This window comes from Dasypus novemcinctus, chromosome 20 (assembly GCF_030445035.2).
Source record: "Dasypus novemcinctus isolate mDasNov1 chromosome 20, mDasNov1.1.hap2, whole genome shotgun sequence".
Classification (NCBI taxonomy): Eukaryota; Metazoa; Chordata; class Mammalia; order Cingulata; family Dasypodidae; genus Dasypus; species Dasypus novemcinctus.
Genome location: NC_080692.1, coordinates 14,698,622 through 14,721,926, shown reverse-complemented (window position 1 = coordinate 14,721,926; position 23,305 = coordinate 14,698,622). Strand labels below are relative to the sequence as shown.

General features: G+C 40.8%; 1 long non-coding RNA gene and 1 pseudogene across 1 annotated transcript in view; both read left to right on the top strand.

Annotated features, from left to right (window-relative positions):
* Positions 1-23,305, top strand: part of LOC131274764 (uncharacterized) — a 75,050-nt gene that overhangs the window by 2,649 nt on the left and 49,096 nt on the right. The window lies entirely within an intron of this gene.
* On the top strand, positions 8,239-8,339 carry LOC111762514 (U6 spliceosomal RNA; annotated as a pseudogene).

Genomic DNA, 23,305 nt, shown 5'->3' with positions numbered 1-23,305 from the left:
TTATCATGTGTGGCTTTTCTGTGACCACCACCAAAGTCAAGAGACACAATATTTACCATCACAGGGACTCCTCATGCCACCCTTTACAGCTGCAGCTCCTAACCCCTGGCAACCACTGATCTCTCCATCTCTCTAACTTCATCACTTCATGAATGTTATATAAATGGAATCATACAGCATGAAACCTTTGGAGGTGGGCTTTTTTCACTCAGTATCATTCCCTTGAGATCTATTCAAGTGGTTGTACGTGTCAATAGCTCTTTTTTTTTTTTATTGCTGGGGAGTATTGGTGGTATCTTCTTTAAATGTGTGGGTCTCTGCCACCCCTGGCTCTAACTGCCCTGTGCCTTTCTGTATCTTGTATTCTGAGAACAAAGTCCAAGATCCATTTTCTGAGACCAAAGGAAATGACCTGGCCCTAGAACAGCTGGGTTCCTGGGGCACAGTGTCCGCATTCGGGAGCGACTCAGGTAAGAGCTTGTCCTGGGACTTCAAATCAGGGGACCCACCCAGGGGTGGGGGTTTTATCAGCAGCCATCACTCAGGGCAGAGCTGGAGCTGAGGGCAAGGCTACATCGATAACAGGGTCTTCAGCCGTGGACTGTGCTCTGGCAGGGTATAGACAGGGGACCCTCAGACCTGGGGACGGGGACGAGGCAGACAGTAAGATGACAGACTGGGCCGCCCAGAAGGGGAAGGTCAGAGACGTGGCTCCCTCTTTTTTCCTTCCTTTAGAATCTTAATTTTTAAAAAATTAATATATGTAATTCACATACAAAATTCACCATTTTACAATGTACAGTTAAGTGGTTTTTAGTATATTCACAATATTATGCCACCACCACCGCCATATGATTTCAGAATATTTCCATCCACCAGAAAGACACCCCGTGCCTCACAGTTCCCACCTCCCCCTATCGCCTAGTAACCACTAATCTATTTTTGGTCTTTGTCTATGGATCTGCCTAATCTGGACGTTTCATATAAATGGAATCACACAACACGTGGCCTTTGTGACTGAGACATCAGTACTTTTTAAAAGTACTTATACACAGTCCGGTTGGATAATTCTACACTAGGCCAGTGATTCTGAAACTTAAGCCTGCAGCAGAATCCCCTGGGGAGTTTGCTAAAGTGCTGGTTGCCGGGATCCAACCCCAGAGTTTCTGAGTGCCTATTAGCAGTCACTCCCAATTCCCCCAGGCAAACACTAATCTATTTTTTGTCTCCATAGATTTACCTATTCTTAATATTTCATATAAAGGGAATCATGCAGTATGTGGCCTTTTGTGTCTGGCTTCTTTCATTCAGCCTGAAGTCTTCGGGGTTCATCTGTGTTGTAGCATGTTTCAGCACTTCATTTCTTTTATGGTTGAGTGATAATCCATCATATGGATGGACCACATATTGTTTATCCATTCAGCAGTTATGGACGTTTACGTTATTACCGCTTTGAGCTATTATGAATAACTCTGCTAAAAACAACCTTGGTAAGTTTCTTTAAAATTTATTGAAGTATATCACTCACACATGAACATATATAAATAATATGTGTACAGTAATAGCTGTGAACTTACAAAACAAACATACATCGCATCATATAGGACTCTCATAACTCACCTTACCACCAATACCTTGCATTGTTGTTAAACATGTTAAACTAATGATTAAAGAGCATTGTCAAAATATTGCTATTAATCAAAGTATTTTCCCCCAACCCACCCTATTATTATTACTGTCTTTATATCATTTATACATGAACATACATAAATAATAAGTGTATGGTAAAAGTTGTGAATTTACAAAGCAAACGTGCATAACATCATACAGGGGCCCCATACATCAACCCTCCACCAACACCTTGCATTGTCCTGAGATGTTTGTCACAGATTATGAAAGAATATTGAACCTTGACAAGTTTTGGTGAGATCATAGGTTTCCAGTTCTCTTGGGTGTAGACCGTGGAGTGGAATTGTCTGGTCATATGGCACCTCTGAGATCCTTGAGGGATAGAAGGAAGACCCAGGGAGCCAGACACAACTGGTGCTCAGTCTGGAGGGCGATGCCTTTCTATTCCTCACTGAATGATAGTCAACTCAGCTTTGGGAGATACTGATTTGGGAACTAAGACCAGGTGGACCCTGTAAGGTATCAGCATAAGGAGACCTAACTGCTGCAGCTCACCTGGGGAAACCAGGGCAGTGGAAATGAGGTGGGGCATGAAAGAAAACTAGTCCGCTCACAGAAAGGGTCTTCCTTCCAACCAAAGGTTGGGTGTAAGATGAAGGAATTGTACCTCAATACTCCAAATGCAAAAAACATCACATTTCCTCATTTTTCTAAATCATGTCATATCTGGCTCCAAGCTTCCACTTGCCACGATTATAAAACAAGACAAAACGGATATCATTCATTTTTTCCTCCTCTGTAGCGAATGGTTCTCTTCCCTCCCCTTGGGCTTACTAGGACCCAGGAAACCTTGGGAGAGCCCTGGAGTCTGTGCTTTGCCCTCTAGGCTCAACAAATCCACTGATTTCCTCCCGGATGCTTTATCAAACTCCCCAGTGTAGGTGGATTATCTCTACTTGCCTGGGTGTCTCAAGATCTATTTGGCCAGCCTCCCTGGGACCCTGCAATCTGATGACCCAAACAAGTAAACCATTTGTCAGCTGCATCCCCGGGGTGAAAAAACCCCAAGTCTAGAGCACAAAAGATTGCCTGCTCTTGTGGAAAATCACCCTCGATTTTCCCGCCTTGATGAGTCTTTGGTGGCAAAAGCCGCCACGAAACCAATACATTTCTTGAAACCTCACCCAATTATATTAATTTGCAGGCTCATAACCATCATTTAGTCAGTTTTGGAGTTGAAAATTTTTAAGCTCTGAAATGGATTTGAATTTCAAACATTTCCTATTTCAGAGTAGAGTGAGTTTAATGATTGTTTAAAACTTCATTGTTTTGAACTCAGAGTGGTTTGGGAATTTTACTTTCTAATTGACTTTGAAACCACATGTTTTCCAGTTCTACGTTTCATTGTCCAAAAGTCTTCATTGCTAGCACTTGACATGTTGAGAGGGCAATGGTGAACTGAGGTCAGTTGGGTGAAATAACAGCATTGCACAATTCCTAACTCTCTTCTGAATCTTCAAGAAAAACCAACTTATATACACCACGCCCTTGTCAGAAGCTCCACTTTCCCACCTATTATTTCTGCAACACTTTATTTGGTAGCTTTCGTGCAGGTGTGCTATGGAAATTGGTTTTTGAGTATGGAGTATTGTGGGTGAGAATTATGAAGTAGAAAGGTATTTGTATTTATATATCCATGTGTATTATAAAATACCAAATAGATTCCCTGGGGCAAATTATTCACTTCTCTGTGCCTTGATTTCCTCATCTGGAAAATGGAGGACATAGGACCTACACCACAGGGTGGTTGTGAGGATTAAATGAGTTAATTAAAGTGTTTTAAACAATGTCTGGCGCATAGTAAATTCCGGTTCATATAATATATAAAACACCATATGTCATATACAATATGCCATCCTTTGTAAACAACCTAAGATGATTGTTGGTTGAAAGTGTGAAGTGCAAGTTGGGGGCTGAGAAAGTAGCCAGAAAAGTGTGATCTGTGACACTAAGGAAGGGCCATCTGTCAAGGCAGAGCACCCAAGAACACAGAAGATGGGTGTGGAAACCTCAGGAGCAGATGCTGAGGAGAAAAACTCCACCCTGGGTGGAAGTTCCAGCAGCTGCCACCAACATTCCAGGCCCCTTGATGTCACTTCCTTCAGCAAGACGACACCCAACAAAGAAGGTAAAATCGTGCAACAAACCACCGCAAGATGGAGGGCCTTCCCGTGGCACTCCCATGTTGCTTTCCACAACGAGCAGCCCCTGCTGCCTTCATTTGCCCAATTGCTCAACTTGCCCTGTCAGCCAAGAACCTCTTCCCTCATCATCACAAAAGATTGTTTGCCCTTTCTCTTCCACCCCAACCCATTCTCTACCTTTCTCCTCTTCTGGTAAGGAGAATTTGGGAGAGGAGGAACTCTTTAAAGAATCTCCTGTTTTTACCCTTGTTTTCCTTTTCTTTTTAGTTCATTCTTAATTTTAGAACAAAACTAAGGAAGATACTAACAGGACCTTAGGGTTTTAAAAGTGCAAACCGAATATTTATCCATGAATCTCGTGTCCGGTACCTGTAGGGTCAGAGCGATGTAACAGTGGAGGGGTTGGTGAGCATGAGCTGGAAATTGAGGGATGGGATGGCGAAGGCTTGTGGAGTGTCAAGGTGCGTTGTGTGTCAGTGCAGCTAGATTTCTGACTTTTGAAGAAACTTTGAAAACATGGGTCTTATGTGAAATCTCCCATCTTACAAATAGTGATTACTGTTTCAGGGGAAAAAAAGAGCAAAACACCATGCAGGCCAAACAAAGCCAATTTGTAGGCTTTGCAGCATCTAATATATAGTCATCTTTTAGTCCAGACAACTTTTAAAAGTATCTCATTCCCCCACCATGTTAGAAATCAGAAATATCACCGTACTGGAATGAGTTTGGATCATGAACTTCTAAATCTTAGATCCAAGACTGATCAGGGTATTTCATGACCTCTTGAAATATTTTGCATGAAGTTTTGCATATGTGCACTATTCTGCAGAGAGGACCCATAGAATTTATCAGATTTTTGGACAGCATCTTTGACCTAAAATGGTAAGATTAAATGTCTACAAGGTGTAATAATTGATAGACAATATAATTTTTTAACTGTAAGAATGGACAGATTTTGAGTTGAAACATAGCCATTTAGGACCTTAAATTATTTTTACTTATTTGTCTGGGGTTAGAGATGTGGGTAGAGTAATTTCTTCCTCTCCTCTCCCCCCTCCCAAAGTGGCTTCTTCAGTTAAGTCATAAACAAAATTTTTAAAGCATCTTAATAATTTGGAAACAATCAAAATGTCCCTTGTCTTAGTTTGCCAGAGCTGCTGTAACAAAGTACCATAGACTGGTTGGCTTCAATGATAGAACTCATTGTCTCACAGTTTGGGAGGCTGGAAGTCTAAGCCAAGGTGTCACCAGGGTCATGCTTTCTCAGAAGTCTCTGACATCCTAAAGGTGGCTTGCCAGCCATATCTAACTCAGTCTGTGCCTCTGTTCCATGGCCAGTTCTCTCTCTATATGTCTCCTACTGACTGTGTCCAAATTTCCTCTGTGAAAATACCAGTTGTATCGATTAAGGCTCACCTAACCCAGTTGGGCTTCATCTTTTTTTTTTTTTTTAATTTATTTATTTTATTTAATTTCCCCCCCCTCCCCTGGTTGTCTGTTCTTGGTGTCTGTTTGCTGCGTCTTGTTTCTTTGTCCGCTTCTGTTGTCATCAGCGGCACCCGCTTCTGTTGTCGTCAGCGGCACGGGAAGTGTGGGCGGCGCCATTCCTCGGCAGGCTGCTCTTTCTTTTCACGCTGGGCGGCTTTTCCTCACGGGCGCACTCCTTGCGTGTGGGGCTCCCCCACGCGGGGGACACCCTTGCGTGGCACGGCACTCCTTGCGCGCATCAGCACTGCGCATGGCCAGCTCCACACGGGTCAAGGAGGCCCGGGGTTTGAACCGCGGACCTCCCATATGGTAGACGGACGCCCTAACCACTGGGCCAAAGTCCGTTTTCCCAGGCTTCATCTTAATAACATCTTACAAGACCCTATTTACAAATGAGTTCACATTCACAGGACTGGTCTTTAGGACTTGAACATGTCTTTTTGGGTTACATGATACAGTCCATAATATCCACCAACAGAGAAATGACTGGATAAATTATATAACACTTGTGCAAGAGAATACAATGCAGTTCTTTTAAAAGATTCAGTCTCTTTGGACGAATATGGAAAGACCACCAAGCTGTATTGTTAAGAAAACAAACATGATATGCAAAGTTGTTGTATCTAGTAGGCTGCCTCTTATATTAAAAGATAAAAAATAAGAATGCGTGTATATTTGCTTGCATTTGCACACATGTTCACCAACACTCTGAGAAAGCACACGAGAAAGCGGTAAATGTGCTTCCTTTGGAGGTGGTGACTGGCTACATGAGAGCTGGGGATCAGTATACAGTTTTCCTGTATACTTTTTTTTTTCTTTATTTCTTACTTTTGAAACATCATTATATTATCTATTTTAAAAGGTAAAAGAATTCTCATGGAATTGAACACGTGTTTGTTTTTTAAAGCAGAATTTTTAGTTCATAGATAATTTTTTTACTGAAACAAGACAAGCCAGTAGCTCCAATGTGCTTTTCCAGATAAATCCCTGGGGGTGGGGGCGGGGGGAGGGTTTACTTTGGCCATTTTATTAGGGCTACTTCCAGTGCACCGTAATTGTAAACAAATAAGATATTTAAAGTACATAGACTTCTAAGATGAAAAGTTTCCAAAATAAATAACTAATAACAGATTTTACATATTGCTTTCTGGTAGACTAGAGAGACTCAGTCTCATATGTTCCAGACACTCTCTTCACACGCTCTCCCAAGGGACAATTTTTGTTGACTGATGTGATTGCAAAAGAACCTTGAAAACAACAGAGAAATGTTTTTTATCTTGACTTGATTTAAATGATCTTTAAAGGAAGGATATTCCTTTGCTCACCCCTTCCTCTTTCTTGCTGTCTGCAGACATAAGGGTTGGAGCTCTAGCATTTACACTGGACCATGAAAATTCTTGAAAATGGACACCACAAGCCCCCCCTAACAGTAGAAAGGAAATAGAAGGAGCCTAGGTCCCTGGCACCAGGAGCACCAAATAAGCTGGGACTGACTGTCTTTGAATTTCTTGAAGGCAAGAAAGAAAGAACTCTCTCTTGGTTGTCATTGTTATTATTGGTTTTTCTCTTATTCACAGCTAAACTTTATCCTAACAGTACATCTGAAAAGAAAAACTACATTTTAGATAGGCTTGAATTTGTTTTCTCTTACAGATTTTCTTTTTATTAGCTATGTTGTTTCCGTTTACTGTTGGAAGAAAAAATATATGGTATAGTCATTATTTTCATCACTTTTAACATATTCGTAAGGATATTCCAGTATCTTTTATCCAGTAAATTTCAGTGATTTAAAATAAATTCTTGGGAAGTGGATGTGGCTCAAGCGATTGGGCTCCCATCTACCATATGGGAGGTTCAGGGTTCGATTCCCGGGGCCTCCTGGTGAAGGCAAGCTTGCCCATGCGGTGACCCTGTCTGAGCAGAGAGCTGGCCCATGCAGAGTGCTGGCCCATGTGGCAAGCTGGCCCATGTGGCAAGCTGGCCCAAGTGGAGAGCTGGCACAGCAAGATGATGCTACAGAAAGAGACTGAGAGGAGAGACAATAAGAGACACAGCAGACCAGGGAGGTGAGATGGTGCAAGAGACTGAGAGCCCCTTTCCCACTCTGGAAGGTCCCAGGATCATTTCCTGGTACTGCCTAGAGAAGACAAGCAGACACAGAAGAACACACAGTGAATGGACACAGAGAGCAGACAGCAAGGGGGGGAATAAATAAATAAATAAATTTTTGAAAATTCTATTGTACTTCATTTATATGGAACATAAAATTACATTGTATTTTTATTTTTTTAAAGATTTCTTTTTCCCTGCCCCCACCCTGCTGCTCTTGCTATCTGTGTCCATTCGCTGTGTGATCTTCTGTATCTATTTTTCTTTTTTGTCTTCTCATCTTTCTCTATGATTCAGAGGGATTCAATCCTGGGGACCTCTGATGTGGAGAGAGGTTCCCTGTCAATTGTGCCACCTCAATTCCTGGTCTCTGCTGTGCTTCACTTTGACTTCCCCTTTGTCTCTCTTTTGTTGCATCATCATCTTGCTGCATGACTCACTTGTGTGGGCACTGGCTCACCATGCAGGCATTCACATGGGCACATGCATGATAGGGATTTCATGAAAGAGATAGAAACTTGAAAAAAATGTTAAATGATAATGCTAGAAATGAAAAAAATAATATCAGATATGAAGAATTCCTTCCGTAGGATTATTAGCAGAATGGACATAGAAGACAAACCAGTGAACTTGAAGCCAGGTCACTAGAAATTATCCAAACTGAAACCTAATGAGTAAAAAGAAAGATCAACACAGAAAAGTAAATCCAAAAGCTATGAGATAACATCAAATTATCTAACATGCATGTAATTGAGTCCCAGAAAGAGAAGAGAGACGGAGTAGACCATAAGAGAAAATAACTGGTTGCTTGCTTTGGCAGCACATACACTAAAATTGGAATGATTCAGAGATTAGTATGCCCCCTGAGCAAGGACGACAATGCAAGTTCATGAAGATTTCCATATATTTTGGAAATGGTTAGAATGGGAAATTTTGAGTTACATATATGTTATTACAATAAGAAATTTAAAAAGTGGTAGCTGAGATTTTCCCCAAAATGATTGAAAACAGACCACAGATCCAAGAAGCTTAGAAAACTCCAAGCAAGATCAATACAAATAAAAACACACCTAGGCATATCACAGTGAAATTACTGAAAATCGTTGACAGGGGAAATCTTTTAGGCAGCCAGAGAAAAATGAAATATTCCATAAGGAAGACATTACAAGACACCCATCTTAAATATAAAGATACAGATAGAGTAAAGGTAAAAGAATGGAAAAAGATTTACTATACTAACAGTAATCAAAAGGAAACTGGTATAGCTATATTAATAAATATATATTTTTTAATTAGGCAAACATGTATTTAACTAAGACATGCACTTTCTTTTTGTGGGGAGGGGAGTGGGTAGGAAGAATGGGGAAAACTAAACAATCCGGTGATGCACTATTTTAAGGGCAATTTATCTATAAATTGGAAGGGTCCAAAACAAACAAAAATAAAAGCAACATTATCATCCCTTCCCAAAGCCTACTTTTAAGCAAATCCATAATTTGAAAAAATAAAAGGCTAAAAAATATTCTAAGGGTGGGATATATATTCAAAGTAGCAATAAGAACTTCTGGCAATTAGCTAATTTCTCCATAACAATGGGCAAGTGTGATAAACTTTATTATCCTTCAGCCTTCCTCCCAGCCTTTGTTTCCTACAGTCTTGTTTCAAAATGTGACTTCTGCGAGGATGCAGGGTTTAAGACTTTCAGGGTTCATGGCATCCTCTCAGGCAGCAAGACACCAGGAAACTCTAGGGATGGGCAGGCACACATTATGGGGCGAGTAGTTGAGAAGATATTTGAATTCATGCCATATTTTGTCATCTGGTTTACATTTAAGACCCAGTTGACTCATCATTCTCAGAAATAAACCTGCTCCAGGGTTAGGAAACTTCATCACAAGACTTGAGATACACTGGTTTGGAAAGTCATCTCAGTTTCTCCTGGCTTTGAAGTCCCCGGCCTCGTAGTGGGGTAAGGCCCATTGGCGGCAGATGAATTGGTCTTGGATAAGGAACATGGTAGTGTAGTCCAATTTCAATCCTGACTGCACATTCTTCTACACACTGTTTAACCAGACCCGTGTCTGTGACACTTTTTTTTTTCTGGAACAGTGTTCTGGCGTCATGTAATAAGTACTGTTTATCTTTAATGGTGTCTTCCATCTGCCCTGATGCTGCCTGCCATTTCCTCGTGAGCCTGAAAATTCTGTGGTAGAGGCCAAGAACTTCTTGACATGTTACTGTTGTCATCTCTTTTGCCATCCTTCTTCTCCCCTCGCCCCCCATTCCAACCAAAAGAATGATCCAGCCCAGCTCCTCCTAGCCATCTCACCCGGCAGCTAGGTCTTTGCCCTTTGCTATATTAATATTAGACAAAGTAGATTTCAAAACCATATCACCAGGGAAAAAGAAGAACATTACATAAAAATAGCCAGGAAATTAGTCAAGAAGACATAACAATCTTAAATATAAAGGCACTTAATAACAGAGCTTCAAAATACATTAATCGAAAACTGATAGAACTAAAAAGAGAAATAGACAAATCTATACTGAGGTTGGATATATCAACATTCCTCTGTCAGTAATTGACAGAACAATAGACCAAAAAATCAGTTAAGACCCTGGGGGAATAAATGGAAGAAAATGTCACTGTACATTACACTGATAAAGGCAAAATGTCAAAAAATTTTTTAAGTAGTTTTCATTATTTTTTATTATCCCAAATTTTTATTTTTAATTTTTATTTAAATTTTTTTTGTATTTTATTTATTTTAAAACTATCATTATTATTTCATTTTCTTATTAATTGTATTTGGCTATTTTATTGACTTAATTTTTGAAGTTTTGGATCACAGAAGGGTTACAACTGTGGCAGGGGAGGATCATTGGTACTGGGTATCAGTGATATGGGATACATGGGAGAAAGCTCACCTGGGCATACATATAAGGCATATAAATGTGCTCAGATGTTCATGGGACATTGTCACAGTGGGTGGAGATTCACAATAACTAAACAAATATCAAATTCCCTTTCTGGTGAGCTCTGCCACATTCTTTAAGGATCAGTAAGAATCCCCTGAGTACAGGGGCAGTGGCTAGTGAAGGAGAATGGTCCATTGATGGGCCCTTGATAATGATGACTATGTGTATGAACCTTTACTCTTGAAATTGAAACTTAGCCTAGTATTATAGGGTGCCTAAGAGTTACTCCTGGGAGTTTCCTTGGTGCTCAAATGTGGCCTCTCTCTAAACTGAACTCAGCATATAAATACAATACCTTCCCCCCAGCATGGGACATGACTCCTGGTGATGAGCCTCCCTGGCACTGAGAGATTACTACCAAGCACCAACTAGCAATGCAGCTGGGAAAAGACCTTGACCAAAAAGGAGAAAAGGTAAGGACAAATGAAATTATGTGCCTAAGAGACTTCAAAGTGAGCTGGGAGGTCATTCTAGAGTTTATGCTTATGCACATCTCAGCAGGATCTAATTGACAGTAAAAGTATATACTACCTCAAAGAGCAGGGCTTATGAGGGCTCTGGAGACATCCAGACACTATAGACAGGACCGATAGCTCAGGAGTTCAGTGCCTTGCCAGTGGGCCCTACTTTGGAAGCTCCCTAGAGTGACAGTTGGACTCAGTTGTGATTTCCCTACACATGGCTCTTCTGTGTACTATAATTAGTACTAGGGTTGGTAGGTGTATGTCTAAGAGACTTAAGTCTTTGGGTTGTCCATGTGCCAGCTGGGCCCTGAATTTCTACAGAGTTACAAAACCTACTCTCCAGTTCATTGGTCTCACCCAGGACAACTAACACAGAGGTGATGATGGACAACTACAATGCCAAGGAACTGAGAGAGTCTACAACTGCAAGCAAGAAAGTCCCATCTTTTGGCCCTATGGGATCACAACCCCCTCCCAGTTAGAAGTGGAATGGACATTACCATCCCAGAATCCTCAGGATTGGAGAATGAACTATGTACTAAAGTAGACTTACTGGTATTCTACCATAGACTTTTAGTGATTCTAGCAATGGAAGAAATTAAATCATTGATAACAGAGGCAGTAGCCACTAGAGGTTCTGAGGGCAGGGAGAGGGAAGACAGGTAATATGGGGACATTTGTGGGACTTGGGAATTTTCCTGAATGACATTGCAATGACAGATACAGACCATTATAAACCTTGCCATAGCCTACAGAATTGGGTGGGAGAGATTGTAAATTGCAACGTAAACTTTAAACCATGCTTAGTGGCAATGCTCCAAAATGTGTTCATCAATTGCCATGAATGTACCTCGCTAATAAAGGATGTTGTTAATGTGGGAAAATGTGGGAGGTGTGGGAGCAGGGCATATGGGAATCCTCTATATTTTTTTATGTGACATTTGTATAATCGAAGTATTTTTAAAAATATATTATGCCAATTTTCACGACAAATTATTTTTCTGTCATTTTAATATGTGTGCCTAGATTCCAGCTTTGGTAGGCAGGATAATGGTCCTCCAAATATGGGCACATCCTAATCCCTGGAATCTGTGAATCTGTTACCTTACATGACAAGAGGGAATTAAGATTACCTGTTAGCTGACTTTAAAATAGCAAGATAATCTATGTGGTCCCAATGTAGTCGGAAAGGGTCCTTGAAAGTAGAAGAGGAAGACAGAAAAGGAGAGTTACAGGGAGATGTGACTATGGAAGGATGGCCCGAGAGATGCAATATTACTTTGAAGATGGAGGAGGAGGACCATGAACCAAGGAACATGGGTGGCCGCTAGAAACTAGAAAGGACAAGGAAATAGACTATCCTAGAACCTCTAGAAAGGAACGTGCCCTGACAACACTTGATTTTAGCCCAGTGAGGCCGTTGTTGGACTGCTGACTACAGAACTATAATATAGCAAATTTGCATTGTTTTCATCCACTAAGTTTATGGTAATTTGTTATAGCAGCAAGAAGAAACTAATATACTAATTCTCCCAGCAATTCTTCAAGCCCTTCTTTTCCACTTCACCACGGTAAAATGTTGTGGCGGCTAAACATGCAGAGGATAAATATTTTGTATGAAAATAAATAGACTATGATTAAAAGGATGGGACTAGAGAAAACTTGCTGGTCTGTAAAGTTTTTAATGGCCTCTAGGGAGATGATCAACCTGTGTAGTGTTCTATGATGTGAAATAGCTTATTGTTTAAAAGCTTATTGTCTAATGAACAAATAAAAGTGAAAAAGATACTGTCAACAATAGCATTGAAAAGTATAAAATATTTTCAGGCAAATTTAACAAGTGTTGTGCAAGACCATTACACAAGAAACTATAAAACATTGCTGACAAAAATTAAAGACCTAAATAAATGGAGAGATACACCATGTTCATGGGTTGGAACACTCAATATTGTTAAAATATCACTTCTCCCTAAATTGACCTGGATATTTAATTGTGTTAATGTTTTCAAAATAGGGGGTTTGTTGTATCTCATTCTTCCATTTGCACACCTAAAAAAGAAGGGGAAAAATGTATGGTCCGATCTCAAGGACCCTAAAAAAATTTCTTATAAATCCACTTAGGATATAAAACAACTATAAACCCAAGCATGCTTTCTTAGCCTTCCTTTCATAAATTCACTAGTCTCATAATGATCAGGATAGAATTATTTGTATATATGGTTCTGAACCTTCCAGATTAAGCCCAGGCTCAAAGAAATAACAGGCTAAAGGCATGTTACTATAGATTAAAATGAAAGGAGCAAGCATGAACCCTAATTGGACAAAGGAAATGTCCTATTTTTAAAAAAATTTCGTTCCCCTTCCCCCCAACCCCCAGTTGTCTGCTCTCTGTGTCCATTTGCTGTGTATTCTTCTGTGTCCACTTGTATTCTTGTCAGCGGCACCAGAAATCTGTGTCTCTTTTTGTTGTGCCATGTTGCTGCGTCAGCAATCAGTGTGTGCGGCGCCACTCCTCGGCAGGCTGCACTTTTTTTGTGTGGAGGCTCTCCTTACTGGGCGCATTCCTTGTGCATGGGGTTCCCCTATGTGGGGGACACCCCCTGTGTGGCGTGGCACTCCTTGCATGCATTAGCACTGCGCGTGGCCCAGCTCATCACACAGGTGAGGAGGCCCTGGGTTTGAACCCTGGACCTCCCATGCAGTAGGCAGATGCCCTATCAGTTGAACCAAATCTGCTTCCCAAAAATGTCCTATTTTTAAACTTTGCCTATGAAAAAATAGGCAACCAGAAGTCATTAAAATATCAACTAATAATGACTAATAATGGGAGCAGATGTAGCTCAAGTGTTTAAGCCCCTGTGTCCCTCATGGGAGGTCCTGAGTTTGGTTCCTGGTGCCTCCTAAAAAAAAACAAACAACAAGCAAAATAAAAAAACCAACTCAGGGGAGCCAGTGTGGCTCAGTGCTTGAGTGCCGACTTACCACATACAAGGTCCTGGGTTCAATCCCCGGTCCCAGGTCCCTCAATTAAAAAAAAAAAAAGACTAATAACAACAATTAATAGTAATAATGAGTTCCCAGCAGAGGTCAGCCACCAGACCAAGGGCCCACATAAACTGTCTTCACTTCATTTCACAACAACTGGATAATGCAGGCACTACTTGTTTCCACCTTACACATAAGATTGTGGAAGTAACTGAGGACAAAGGGTAGCTCGTTAGTGTTTAGGAAAACCCAAACTCAGACAATCTGACTCGAAGGCCCGTTGGGCTCATTGTCAGCTCAGAGCACTGTGGCAATACTGCCTTAACAATATGTCACCTAGCACTTCTTGGCGAACTCCCTGTTAGACCTATAATACTGAGTCCAGGACACTCATTAATATAAGTGTTACCTTAGAAGCTTAATGCTTTTATTTAAGTAGAAAAGTTGTAGGTTTACAAAAAGTCATGTAAAAAGTACAGATTCTTATATCCCTCTCCCTATTATTAATACTTTGCATTAGTGTGGTATCTTTGTTATGTTATAATTGCACTATTAACTGTAGCCCATAGTTTACATTAGGGTGTATTTTTAACCCATATATTACCCTATTATTATCACCTTTCATTAGTGTGGTACATTTGTTATAATTCATGAGAGAACATTTTTATAACTGTACTGTTAGTGTAGTCCATTCTTTACAATAATGTTCACTGTGTGTTGAACTGTCCTATGTTTTATCTTTTAGTTTTTATTCTAGTAACATGTATATGACCTAGAATTTCCCACACACATATATAATTCTGCGCTGATAAGTACACTCAAAATAGTGTGCCACCATTACCAACATCCATTTCCAAAGCTTTACAATCAATCCAAAAAGAAATTCTGTACAAATTAAGCATTAACTCCCATTCCCTACCCCCAACCCAGCACCTGGTAAAACTATATTCTAGATTCTGACTCTATGAGTTTGCATATTCTAATTATTTCATATCAGTGAGATCATGCAGTATTTGTCCTTTGGTGTCTGGCTTATTTTACTCAATATAATGTCTTCAAGTTCATCCATGTTGTCGAATAAACCAGAGCTTCATTTCTTTTCAGTGCTGAATAATGTTCCCTTGTAGGTATATACCCCATTTTGTTTATCCATTCTTTGGTTGGTGGATACTTGGGTTGCTTCCATCTTTTGGCAATTGGGAATGATGCTGCTATGAACATTTGTGTAAAAATATCTGTTTTAGTTCCTGCTTTAAATTCTTTTGGGTATATACCAGGTAGAGGGATTGCTGGGTCATGTGATAATTCTACACTTAACTTTCTGAGGAACTGCCATACTGTTTTCCACAGGGGCTTCACCATTATACATTCCTACCAGCTGTGAATTAGTAGTTCTCTTTCTCTGCATCCTCTTCAACACTTGTTTTTTTTTTTTTTTTAAATAGCAACCATTCTAATGGTTGAGAAATGGTCTCTCATTCTCACTGTGGTTTTGATTTGCATTTCCCTGATGGCTAATGATGTTGAGCATCTTTTCATGTGCTTTTTGGCCATTTGTTTTGTTTTGTTTATAGGTTTTTTTTAAAGGTTTTTTTTCTCTCCCCTTTCCCACCCCTCCCCCCCCCAGTTGTCTGTTCTCTGTGTCCATTTGCTGCTGTTCTTTGTCCGCTTCTGTTGTTGTCAGTGGCATGGGAATCTGTGTCTCTTTTTGTTGCATCATCTTGCTGTATCAGGTCTCCGTGTGTGCAGCGCCACTCCTGGGCAGGCTGTACTTTCTGTCACACTGGGTGGCTCTCCTTATGGGGTGTACTCCCTGCACGTGGGGCTCCCCTACGTGGGGGACACCTCGCATTGCACAGCACTCCTTGCGCGCATCAGCACTGCACATGGGTTTTTGGCCATTTGTGTATCTCCTTTGGAGAGATGTCTATTCAGATTTTTTGCCCATTTTTTAATTGGGTAGTTTGTCTTTTTATTGTTGAGTTGTAGAGTTTTTTTATATATTCCTGGTAATTAACCCTTATTAGATATGTGGTTTTCAAATATTTTCTCCATTGAGTAGGTTGTCTTTTCACTTTTGTGATAAAGTCCTTTGATGCACAGAAGTTTTAAAATTTTGATGAGGTCTCATTTATCTAATTTTATTTGTTGCTTGTGCTTTGGTTATAAAGTCTAAGAAACCATTGCCTAACACAAGATTCTGAAGATGCTTCCCTACATTTTCTTCTAGGAGCTTTATAGTCCTGGTTCTTATATTTAGGTCTTTGATTCTTTTTTTTTTTTTTCTTTGTTTTTTTTTTTTTTTTGAGGTACTGGGGGCCAGAGATTGAACCCAGGACCCTATGTTTGGGAAGCTGGCACTCAACCACTGAGCCACATTGGCTTCCCTGAGTTCCTTTTTTTTTCTATTTGTCTTGTTTGTTTTTGTTTTTTCAGAAGGCACCGGGAGCCGAACCTGGACCTCCATGTGGGAAACAGGAGCTCAACCACTTGAGCCACATCTGCTCCTTTGATTCCATTTTGAGTTAATTTTTGTATATGGTGTGAAATCAGAGTCCTCCTTCATTCTTTTGCACATGGATATCCAGTTCTCTTCGCATCATTTGTTCAAGAGACTTATTTTCCCCCAATTGAATGGACTAGGCAACCTTGTAAAAAATCAATTGGCTGGGGAAGCGGACTTGGCCCAGTAGTTAGGGTGTCCATCTACCACATGGGAGGTCTGCGGTTCAAACCGCGGGCCTCCTTGACCGGTGTGGAGCTGGCCCACACGCAGTGCTGATGCACGCAAGGAGTGCTGTGCCACACAGGGGTGTGCCGCATAGGGGAGCCCCATGCCTAAGGAGTGGGCCCCATAAGGAGAGCCGCCCAGCATGAAAGAAAGTTCAGCCTGCCCAGAAATGGTGCCGCACACACAAAGAGCTGACACAAAAAGATGATGCAACAAAAAGAAAACACAGATTCCCATTCTGCTGACAACAACAGAAGCGAACAAAGAAGAACACACACAGCAAATAGACACAGAGAACAGACAATGCGGAGGGTGGGGGGGGGGGGCGGGCCGGGAAAGGGGAGAGAATTTTTTTAAAAATCTTAAAAAAAAAATCAATTGGCCATAGATATGAGGGTCTATTTCTGAACTCTCAATTGGATTCCATTTGTCTATATGTCTGTCTTTGTGCCAACACCATGCTGTTTGACCACTATATCTTTGTAGTATGCTTTAAAGTCAGGTAGCATGATTCCTTCAATTTTGTTTTTCTTTTTCAAAATATTTTTGTCTATTCAGCGCCTCTTGCCCTTTCAAATAAATTTGATGATCCATTTCTGCAAAGTAGGTTGTTAGAATTTTGATTGGGATTTGCATTGAATTTGTAAGTCATTTTACGTAGAATTGCCATCTTAACAATATTTAGTCTTCTAATTCATGAGCATGGAATGTCCTTCCATTTACTTAGATCTTCTTTGATCTAACTGCAAAGTTTTGTAGTTTTCCCTGTATAAGTCCTTTACATCGTGGTTAAATTTATTACTAAATATTTGATTCTTTTTATTTGCCATTATAAATGAATTTTTTTCTTCCTTAGATTGCTCATTACTAGTATGTAGAAACTCTACTTACTTTGTGTGTGTTGATCTTGTACCCCTCCACTTTGCCAAATTCATTTATTAGCTTTGTTGTAGATTTTTTCAGGACTTTTTTTTAACTTTATTTTCCAAGAAGCTTTAGGTTACAGCAAAGTCATATAGAAGATAGATTCCCATATACTCCACCCTCACACACATATCCTCCCCCGTCAATAACATCCCACCTGAGTAAGGTACTTTTCTTACAATTGTTGAATAAATATCAAAGCATTGCTACTAACCATGGTAAATGGTTTATATCATGGTTTACATTTTGTACTGTATATTTTTATAAGTTCTGACGAAATGTTTAATGGCCTGTATCTTTCTGGGAATTTTTATATATACGCTCATGTCATCTGGAAATAGAGAAAGTTTTACTTCTTCCTTTCCACATCGGATGTCTTTTTTTTTCTTTTTCTTTCCCTTGCCTAATTGTTCTGGCTAGTCTTCTAGCACAGTGTTGAACAAAAGGGGTGAAGGTGGGTATCCTGTCTTGTTCCATATCTCAGATGGAAATCTTTCAGTCTTGCACCATTTAGTGTGATGTTAGCTGTGGGCTTTTCATATATAACCTTTATCATGGTGAGAAAATTTCCTTCTACTCCTATTTTTTTTTCAGGATTCATTTTATTTATTCATCCCCCCCCTCCATTGTTTGCACTTGCTGTCTGCTCTCTGTGTCCATTTGCTGTGTGCTCTCTGTGTCTGCTCACCTTCTCTTAAGGAGGCACTGGGAACCGAACCTGGAACTTCCCGTGTGGGAGAGAGGCATTCAAAGCTTGAGCCACCTCAGCTCCCTGCTTTGTTATGTCTCTCATTGTTTTTCCTTTTTGTGTCTCCTTGTTGCATCATCTTGTTGTGTCAGCTCGCCATGCCTTCCTATTGCACCAGCTTGCTGTCATGCTCGTCTTCTCCAGGAGGCACTGGGAACCAAACTTAGGACCTCCCTGTGGTAGGCAGGAGCTCAATCACTTGAAATACACATCTGCTTCCCTACTCCTATTTTTAAAAATTTATTGAAGTATATCACTCATACATGAACATACATAAATAATAAGTGTATAATAAAGTTATGAACTTGCAAAACAAACATTTATAACATCATACAGGACTCTTATACTCACCCTACCACCAATACCTTGTATTGTTGTTAAATATTTTTAACTAATGATTAAAAAGCATTGTCAAAATAGTACTACCAACCAAAGTGTTTTTCCTGCAACACACCCTATTATTATTATCTTTATGTCATTTATATATGAACATACATAAACAATAAGTGTGTAGTAAAAGTTGTGAACTTATAAAGCAAACATACATAACATCATACAGGGGTCCCATACATGAACCCTCCATTAATACCTTGCATTGTCATGAGATGTTTGTTACAAATTATGAAAGAATATTGTCAAAATCTTACTACTAATTATGGTCCTTATCTTACTTTTGGTGTATTTTTCCCCCAACCCACCCTATTTTTTTTTTAAATAAAATTTTCATGATAGAAGTTACAAACTTATAAAACAATCATGCACATGTGCAGAATTCCCAAACAACACCCCTCTATCAATACACCACACCGTGGAGGAACATTTGCTACAGATAAAATAATATTATTACGACGTCCATAGTGTACATTTGGCTCACATTTTCCATACTCCCCCATTATCAACATAATACATCTTAGGCATAGATGCAAGAATATTATATTATTACTGCTAACCACAGTCCATAGGTCACTCCAGTTGTATGTTTCCCATGCTTCTCCACATTGCTACCACCCTGCAATAGTGATGTACATTTGCTCTAGTTCACAAAGGACACTCTTGTATCTGTACCAGCAACCACAATTTTCATCCACCTCTTGGTTTACTGTGCTATTCTGTTCCTAGATTATTCTCTAGCATACTGTTTCTTAGTATTTACATTCTTAGACTACCATTTTCAGCCACATCCCCATTTATAAACTAGCTGTTAATCATTAATTGTTACCAGCAACTCTTTACATTTCCACACTGAGGGACAAAACGGGGTCCCTGTTATGGGACGAGCGGGGTCCCTGTTATGGGACGAGTGGGGTCCCGTTGTGGGACGAGAGGGGTCCCTGGCGTGGGGAAGAAAGCCTCGTACGGCTGCTGAGGCTTCCCTCGGGGGCTCCGAAGGCGTGGAGGGCGCACGACCCAGGAAGGAGTCGCGGAGACAGGCTGATGGCACAAGTCTGGTCTATTGCGGAAGGGGACACAGCTTTATAGGGTTAGGGACTGCGTGGAGGGATTTGATAGGTGCGGGCGGGTACTGCTTCCTGATAGGTGATTGTAAGCGGTTGCTAGGCAGAGGGCTGGCTGAGAGGTTTGGAATAGGGGAGGGGAAAGGGGGAGTGAGAGCTGGCCGGATGTTGGGCTAGGTGGGAGATAGAAAGGGGGAGGGCGGTGCCGGCCAGCCGCTAGCAGCAAAGGCCTAGTCAGGCGTAATCACCTTATCTAGGCCCAGTGGGCAGAGGCGGTATCACTTCTTGCCGCACTGTTTGCTACTGTGGCAAGCTGGGCGCCCTTCCTCCCACACCACACTTGTAAAAATAAGGCTAATTAAAACTTTTACATGTATTAAACACCAGTAGTCCATTCAGCCATCCTCTTACCTCATTTAAGAATACACCACCTACCACCAGAGCTTGAAGATATTTTCCTATAATTTCTTCTGGAAGCTTTAAGGTTCTTGCTTTTATTTTCAGGTTTTTGATCCATTCTGAGTTCATTTTTGGATAAGGTGTAAGATAGAGGTCCTCTTTCCTTCTTTCAGCTATGGATATCCACTTCTTTCAGCACCATTTGTTGAATAGACTGTTCTGCCTGAGCTGTGTGGGTTTGACAGGCTAGTCTAAAATCACTTGATGGGAAGCTGACTTGGCTCAGTGGATAGAGTGTCCGCCTACCACATTGGAGGTCCAGTGTTCAAACCCAGGGCTTCCTGACCTGTGTGGTGAGCTGGCCCACGTGCAGTGCTGATGCATGCAAGGAGTGAAGGAGTGCTGTGCCACACAGCGGTGTCCCCAGCGTAGGGGAGCCCCATGCACATGGAGTACGCCCCTTAAGGAGAGTTGCCCCACATGAAAGAAAGTCCAGCCTGCCCAAGAGTGGTGTCACACACACGGAGAGCTGATGCCGCAAGACAACACAACAAAAAGAGGCACGGATTCCAGGTGCTGTTGACAAGAATGCAAGTGGACAGAGAAGAACACACAGCAAATAGACATAGAGAGCAAACAACTGGGTGGGGAGAAGGGAAGATAAATAAATAAAAATAAATAAAAAAAATAAAATCACTTGACCACACATGTGAGGGTCTGTTTCTGTACCATCAATTTGGTTCCATTGGTCTATATGTCTGTCTTTATGCCAGTACCATGCTATTTTTACCACTGTAGCTAGGTAATATGATTTTAAGTCTGGAGATGAGGGTTCACATTTCCTTTTTAAGATGTTTCAGGCTATTCAGGACCCCTTACTCTTCCAAATAAATTTGATAATCATGTTTTAAATTTTAAAAATTTATTGTGGAATTTTTATTGGGATTGCATTGATTCTGTATATCAATTTGAGTAGACTTGACATCTTAATGATATTTAGTCTTCCAATCTGTGAGCATTGAATGCTCTTCCAGTTATTTAGGCCCTTTTTTATTTCTTTTACCATTGAGTAGCAGTTTTCTGAATACAAGTGCTTTACGTCATTGGTTAAGTTTATTTCTATTTGAGTTTTATCTGTCATATTTTTTTTTCACCACTCTTTTGACACTTTTAGTTACTTTTATGGATATAATCTTCATTTCTAGGCTCTCTCCCAGGCCTCTCTCTCCTTTCTTTTCTTTTCAAGCTCTAGCATGCCCTTTAGTATTTCCTGAAAATCTGGTCTCTTGGTTAGAAATTCTCTCGGTTTCTGTTTTTCTGTGAATATTCTAATCTCACCCTCATTTTTAAAAGATAGTCTTGCTGCATATAAGATTCTTAGCTGGAAGTTTTTCTCTTGTAGTATCTTAAATATATCATACCACTATCTTCGTGCCTCCATGGTTTCTGGTGAGAAATCACTACTTAATCTTATTGGATACCCCTTATATATTATGAATGGCTTTTCTCTTGCTGTTCTCAGAATTCTTGTTTGTCTTTGGCATTTGCCATTCTGATTAGTATGTTGGTCTATTTGGATTTTTTTGGATAGGAGTATATTGTGCTTCTTGAACATACCCTTCAATAGGTTTGGGAAATTTTCTACCATTATTTTTTCAAATATTCCTTCTGCCCCTTTTTCCTTCTCTTCTACTTCTGAAGCATGTATGTTTGCACATCTCATTTATTTCCCTGAGACCTTGTTCAATTTTTCCCATTCTTTCCTTCATCTTTTCTTTTGCATGTTCACTTTCAGAGGCCATGTTTTCAAGTTAACCAGTCCTTTCTTCTGCCTCCTCAAATCTGCTATTGTATGATTCCAATGTTTTTAAAATTTCATTTATTGAGACTTTCATTCCCATAAGATGTGCTATTTTTCTATGTATACTTTCAAATTCTTCTTTGTGCTCATCCAATGTCATCTTCTTTTTTTTTTTATTTCTTTCCCTTTCCCTGCCCCCCTCCCCTAGTTGTCTGCTCTCTGTGTCCATTCGCTGTGTGTTCTTCTGTGGGAATCTGTGTCTCTTTATGTTGCGGTATCTTGCTGCATCAGCTCTCCATGTGTGTGCGGTGCCATTCCTGGGCAGGCTGCACTTTTTTCACACTGGGCAGCTCTCCTTAGGGGGCGTACTCCTTGCATGTGGGGCTCCCCTATGCGGGAGACACCCCTGTGTGGCACGGCACTCCTTGAGCGCATCAGCACTGCATGTGGGCTAGCTCATTACACGGGTCAGGAGGCCCTGGGTTTGAAACTTGGACCTCCTGTGTGGTAGGCGGACACCCTATCAATTAAGCCAAATCTGCTTCTTCCCATGTCTTCTTAATATCTTTAATCTCTTTAGCCATCTCATTGAATTTATTAAGGAGATTTGTTTGAACATCTATGATTATTTGTCTCAACTCCTTTATGTCACCCAGAGCCTTATCTTGTTCCTTTAACTGGGCCATATCTTCCTGTTTCTTGGTGTGGATTGTAAATTTTATTGGTGTCTTGGCATCTGGCTTACTAAAGTATTTATAATGGGTGCAGTTTCTCTCTTTTGTTTAGGACTTCCTGCCCTTTCTCCCTTGCTGGTTGTGCAGTAGGAGCCAAGAATGTAGTTGGTGCTATAAGCTGTGGAAGCTCAAGCTGCCCTCACTGCCCCAGGGACCAATGAAGCTTCTCCCACCTTTCTCCTTTGCCAGGGGTAGGGACAGCTATGTGGAATAATGCAAGTTGTGCAGAAATAGACTGTAGTTGCCCAGGGAGATTGATGAAGCTTCATACGCCTTTCTCCCCTGCGTGGGGCAGGGATGGAGCAGCAAGTGTGGACAGCAATTTATGCAGTGCGGGTCAAGATGATCACAGTTGCCCCAGTAGACTTCCAATTATTTAGTCTGCCAGCCAAAGTAACCTGCAGTTACCTGGGTAGGCTGGTGCAGGGTCCGCCAGCCTCCTTCCTGCCAGAGGTGGGGCTGAAGCCCAGGCTAGGGCTGCAGGCCAATCTGGGTGAAAGAAACCAGTTCCTACTGTCACTGTGATTTTCAGTCAGCCTGGCTTCCTCTCATTTCCCCTCCACCTAGGGCAGAGTCAAAATGGCAGTCACTGGCCTCTTTCTGATTTGGACAGGTTCAAACTTCAGCTGTTCTTAGGATTATGCCTTATCCCACTG